Source organism: Lepidothrix coronata, unplaced genomic scaffold (assembly GCF_001604755.1).
Source record: "Lepidothrix coronata isolate B3197 unplaced genomic scaffold, Lepidothrix_coronata-1.0 Scaffold250, whole genome shotgun sequence".
In the NCBI taxonomy this organism is placed as follows: Eukaryota; Metazoa; Chordata; class Aves; order Passeriformes; family Pipridae; genus Lepidothrix; species Lepidothrix coronata.
This window is the reverse complement of record NW_016690430.1, coordinates 369,200-375,137: the sequence shown is the minus strand read 5'-3', so window position 1 is coordinate 375,137 and position 5,938 is coordinate 369,200. Positions and strand designations below refer to the sequence as shown.

The 5,938-nt window shown below is 35.4% G+C and overlaps 1 long non-coding RNA gene across 1 annotated transcript; it reads left to right on the top strand.

The window, feature by feature from the left end:
* Positions 1-406: 406 nt before the first annotated feature.
* On the top strand, positions 407-3,442 carry LOC108507316. Its single transcript, XR_001878075.1, has 3 exons — positions 407-606; positions 1,531-1,645; positions 3,334-3,442. It is a non-coding gene; the product is annotated as an uncharacterized LOC108507316 (long non-coding RNA).
* The last annotated feature ends 2,496 nt before the right edge of the window (positions 3,443-5,938 follow it).

The window sequence follows — 5,938 nt, the reverse complement described above, 5'->3', positions numbered from 1 at the left end:
GAAGGGAAAAAGCAGGACTCCTGACTGGGGCATTCTGCTAGGAATGGGGAATCTGTGCTCTGCTTCTTGTTCCAAGGACTCCTTGTTTTACCCATTAACTGCTTCATACAGAGTACATGAAATCTCATTCATAACAGCAGCTTTCCAGTGGGCTGTATGAATCCGTGGTTGTCCAGTGCTGAGTAATTAGATGCTTCTGGGCATATTTAGAAGCAGAACAAGTGTGTAAGTCTCCGTAGTCCAATGAGTGTTGTGAAGAGATACCTGAACTGCAGGCTAAAAAAATGAAACCACAATAGCTGTGGCTACTCTGGCTGTACTAATCATCTCATCTCAAGAAAGCTAATGTGGTTAGATTGCTTCTAGTGTCTGAGATGCCCTGGGAACCTTATGGGCTATTGCCGGCTTAAGTGTAGACTGTGTCAAAGTGTGGATACTTTGTGCTGTTTCAGAGAGTCTTGGAGCATTCAACATACCTGCATTTGGCCAAAAGATGTGCTATGGGAAATCTGCATGTTTCTGAAGTGGCAGCTGGAGATCAGATACAATATTCTCGGATTCCTACAGAAATACGTGTAATGGGTTGCAACAGAATCCCATTCCTGGGTGAGCTTTGGACATCTATGGAATTAAGGAAGCATCTAAAGGCTGGTACTGTTGGATTTCCAAAAATGAATCTGTCCTGTCCCACACCAACCCATCAAGTATGTGCACACGATTCCAATGAAATGGAAGGGAAAGGATAGGCTGGAATTACTGGCAGATGGTTGAGCTGTCCCCTGGGGAGGTAGGAGGTATGAATTTGAACCTTGTCAGACAGCAGAGGAAATTGATACCTTGCCACAATTTAATAACACACTTGAATGTCCACTCAAAAGCTCCTGTTGGGAGTCTCTGAGTTTCAGAGCAGATGCTCTCCATGGTACAACTTGTGGTTTTACTCCCTGATTACCTAAATGGAATCCTTCTGGATTTACAGTGAACTTAGGGTTCTCTCCAATGGAACTCTGCTGAAGACCTTGTTCCAACCTGCAATCTGAATACAGACACACGTGCATCTGGGTTTCAGTAGGAAAAGGAGAGCATGGATGGACTGAGATGAGCTCAGTTGGTTACACCATGGTGCCAGTAACACCAAGGTCACAGGTTTGATCCCTATATGGGCCATTCACTTAAGAGTTGGACTCAATGATCCTTGTGGATCCCTTCCATCTCAGAATATCCTGTGATTCTATGACTCGCAGTAGGTGAGCAGTTAAAACACTTGAATTATGATACCTGTGCAGTCCTGCTGTGCTTAACTCAAACATATTCTTGTCTATGAATATGCATACCTAGGTGATTTATAGACAGATCAGACTTTTTTTTAAACATGGTTATGCTCAACTTACATTACAATATCTTTGTGCATGGAGGTGCAGGTTCTCATCCTTCTTCAATACTTCAGTGTAACAGAATAATAGTGTAGTTTGAAGTTCTGTTCATAGAACAAAAAAAGTTATTTTCAACATGCTGTGTGTTTTCCTCCAGACTACTCAGCTCTGCACTCTTTGGACAGTCAAATCTTTGCTATGCTTATGGAAAGGACCTTACGTGAGAAAGACTCCTGTGTTCCTGGTGTTTGGGTGTCATTTTGAAATAAAAGGTATTATTGTAGTTGCAGTTTTTCAGTGAGAATGGGAGGGAGTAATAAGGCTTCTTTGTAGATTTACGGTAAAATTAATCTTAAAGATTTAATGGTAAGAAATGTAAATTTTCTATTATGCTTTTGTACCACAGTGACGTATACAAATGTTTCTCAAGCTGAAATCATATGACATATGATTTCATTCTCAAGATGACTGCTTTTCTTATATTTTTTTTTGTTAAATCAAAGGTGGACATTGTGATGAAGTAAGCTTCAAATGTCTTTCTCGTGTTTTTAGCTCTGTAGTACTGTATGAACAGCTCATTTGGGCAATAGCTATAAATACATAGTGGCAGACAAACTGTACAAATGAACTCAGAGCTATATATATATGAGAAAAAGAGTGTTTTGCACAGGTTAAAATAGAAAAAGGAACATTTTCCTGTGATATCAAAATACAGCTTGATTGAAGATATGCACAGGCGTACAAGCACACACAATTATTGCTTGAGCTTATGAAAATGTAGCTCTTAATATCTGTTCTAACCTCCATTAGGAATATTATAGAGCTGTGGTCTGCATCTATATTGGTTATTTAACAGTGATAGTGCATATTGTAATTGATCTGGATAAAGATGTTAGCATAAAGTATGGCAGATGTGCTTAAACCTTATGTCCCTATGTAGTCATCATTGGCCAATGATGGCTTAATTTTTCTTTGAGATAAAATGTGCAGCTCCACTTTGTAACTTGGTATAACTTTTAAATGCGAAATTCCCGTGCATCTTTATTTAAAGTGACAGAGTTTTTATCAAATAGTACAGATAATTAAGTGCTGAAACTGAAAACCACGTCCAAGTGAAGAATTCTGCTGATTTTGTGTGTGTGATTGTTTACAGATTTCATTCTCCATTTGCTCCCAAAGAATACACTTAAACACTCAATCAATGAATAACCTACAGCAGTTTGTTGTAGATTCAATAATGGGGAATGGTGCATTGTACCAGGATAGTCAGATATACCCATAGGGAGTGTCAGTGGTCAAAATGCTTCCATTGCCAGAAGGTAGTCTGAAAATGGTCTAGAAATTCAATACAGCATTGACCCTACATTGTATACATGATCTGCAGTCAGTTTCTCAATCTTACTTGAAGTCTAAAAAACAACCATTTTAATTCTAGGATTCAAAATGTATGTATAAATATATATACTGGATTAAAACTATTTTTCTTTCTCTGAAGCTGTAAGTTTCAGGTGTTTGTGTTTGTTCCCCCCCCTCTCCCCCATATATGACCTTGTTTTGTTTCAGCACAAACACATTTTATTACAGTGAAGTTTCTGAAATTGGAGTCTTGGAAAAATTATGCACGCTCCCCCCTCTCCATTTTCAGATATCTCTAACTGATACCAAATGTTTTCAAAATGCATAATGATACCAAATTACAGAAAAATGTAGGTTGCTAGACTAACTGAAAAGCATTAGCTCCTGATGATAAACTGTTTTCGGTAATCAAAATCACAATTCTGTCTTTTAATGTAGAAGTTTATTTAAATATTTCAAATTGAAACAAAAAATGTGAATGAAATTTTAAAAATATAAATGGAAGATTATAAATCATTTTTATTGTATAAAAGAAAGCTAAACTTTTTCCCACCTATACAAATTTTTATTCTATACTTTTGTTTTTAATTTTTTTTTTTTCAAGTGAGAGTAATAATTTTCTTAGTAATCCTACCTGGGACCCTGCATGGACCTGGGACCCTATGCCCAAATGGATCCTATGCTGCAACTTCTTGGATGGAACAAAAACTTCCTGCTAATTGACACATCACCTTGCTCCAGTCTACTGACCATTCGAGGTAAGTCAGACACTTTTGTTGTGCAGTGTGTTTCTTGTTTTCTGAATTGCCAGTGAAAGTCTTGCTAAACTAAAGCAAACGTGTGTTGCCTTATCCCGTGCTTCAGACTGATGCATATTAAAGTGAGAATTGCTACTAAATACTCAGAAAAAGTCATTGCACTTAGTACCTTGAGTTATGCATATGACCATAAAAGTGAGATTACACCACTTGTGATTTGTAATGTACAGTGTCACAGGCTGGCTTTCAGAATTGAATGCACAGCTCAAGCACTCACTTTCCAAATGGAAGTCTAATTGTTCTATTAAAATATCAGTCCTCAAGTTTATGGTTTAATTCAAGTTTTTAAGAAGACCTTCGTCCCTTGAGGTTGTTTGTTTGGAGAAATATTTAGCTGTATCTTATTTAAGAGTTGCAAATGTTTCATAAAACCTTTCTGAAGCTTTTTCTGAAGCCTAAAAGTGTTTTGTTTTGCCAGCTGTCTTTGAAAGTTCAGTGCATAAAATGTTAGAAGCCTGACTTTTTTCTATCTTGTATATCTTTGAAAAATTGGTTTATGGCGAGTCATACATCATGTATCTAAGACATATGGGAATAGTTAAAGATTAAGGTAAATAGACAAATTGAACTGCTTTAAATCATTTTTCCCTGTTTCACTTTTATGAAAGAGTTTATGAACAAAAGTTGACATTAAGCAATCACAATAGGCTATTCTATATATTTTAGACAGTGGTAAAGACTTTAGTGTCAGAAAGTGTTGCATCACTGATGCTTGTATCAATTTGATTGGTGTCCAAGTTTTAAAAATGTTACTTTGTCAAGTCATAACCTTTTCTGAGTCTTTCATTTGTCATTGTTTTGATGATTATATCTTAAGAAAAAAAAAAGAAAAATGTTCTGTGCATCAGGAATCATATCATAGTTCATAAGGCTTATCAATTTTTTGGATAAAATTAGTGTTTTTCCTCTTATGTAATATGATTGCTTAGACGTTTTGGTGTAAAGGTTTCATTTTAAATACAAAGATTAGCAATGTCACTTAAGAAAAGTTTGTTAGAAATGCATTTTAATGAAATATCAGAACACAGTTTGGCTTGCAAAGTCATAAATGAGAACATATTCCCACATAGCCACTATACGCTGGCTGTTATTGACAATAGTATTGGCATAAGCTGGGGGCTTCCAGACCAAAGGAAAAAGTGTCAGCTCACAAAGCAAGGTAATTCAGAGTATGAAGTTGATATAAGCAGATGAGTATTTTTGTTCTTATCTTGAATGGTTGAACCAAATGTGGCAATTCTGTAGACAACAAACAGCTAAGAGAAAATGGTTCTCTTTTGCCTATTTGCTAAGTCTTTGGCAGGAACTTCAGAAATGTGAAACAATAGGGATGTGCACTAACAATGCTATCCATGGTTTAAAGTGTTGTTTCCTTTATTTTTTGGTTTTAGAGCAATTATTTGTGTTGTCATTCTGAAGGGCTGGGAGCTGGGGTGGGTGTTAAAGATGTTGCTAAGATGAATTGACCATATCTAAATATTTCTTTATACTTATAGGAAACTTCAGGGGGGAAAACAACCAAGCTACCAGTATTTTATTTTATTCAGATCCTTGGGAGACAGCTTAGCCAAGTGATCTTAAATTAAACACAATTTCTTCTGAATGTCAACTAAGTATAATGATTGTTGTCATGTTTTTACAACTACTTAATTTAGTCCTTTACAGTATTTACTTGTTAGTTAATTGTAGGGAGATCGTTGTTTCACATACTTTGTAGGCCTTATATTTTTTTAATCATTTAGTACTAATCTTGTAATCAATACCTAATTCAGTTTATTTTTGCTGCATGCAGTAATAAGCAATACACCAGTGATATCTTTGATCATGCTAGAAATTGGTGGTTTATATCAATCTGTCTGTATATAAACAAAAAAAAGTTATGGTATATGTATTATTTTGCAAAAGGTAATTTTATTTCCAGTACAGATGAGGGACCAAAACACAGAAATAAAATAACATTTAATACTGCAAATGTTCTTTTTTGTAGCAAGGTAATAATGTTGCTTTGCAGCTATTTTTAATGGGTCACTGACTGTTTTGAATTAGAGGATGTATTTGGACTGTTTCTATGCACTATGTTAAAATCAGACACCGATTATTTTCAGTACTATGGGTATTAGTGCAGCTTTTAGTCTGTGTAGTAGGAAAGTGCTTCTTTCCTGAAAGCTATTGCTATCTTCCCTGCCTATTGAATTAGCTAAAAATAAGATAACTGATGAAAATCCTACAATATTAAAAGAATTCTTAGGTGAGTTATATTCCCTAAATTAATGGAGAAATTGCTCTTTACTTTCCTAGATTAAATTCGTATAATAAACATGATTATTGAATTACATTGCAATATGTTACGTTAGAAAGATATCTTATCATGACTTGCTGCTAAAGCAACTT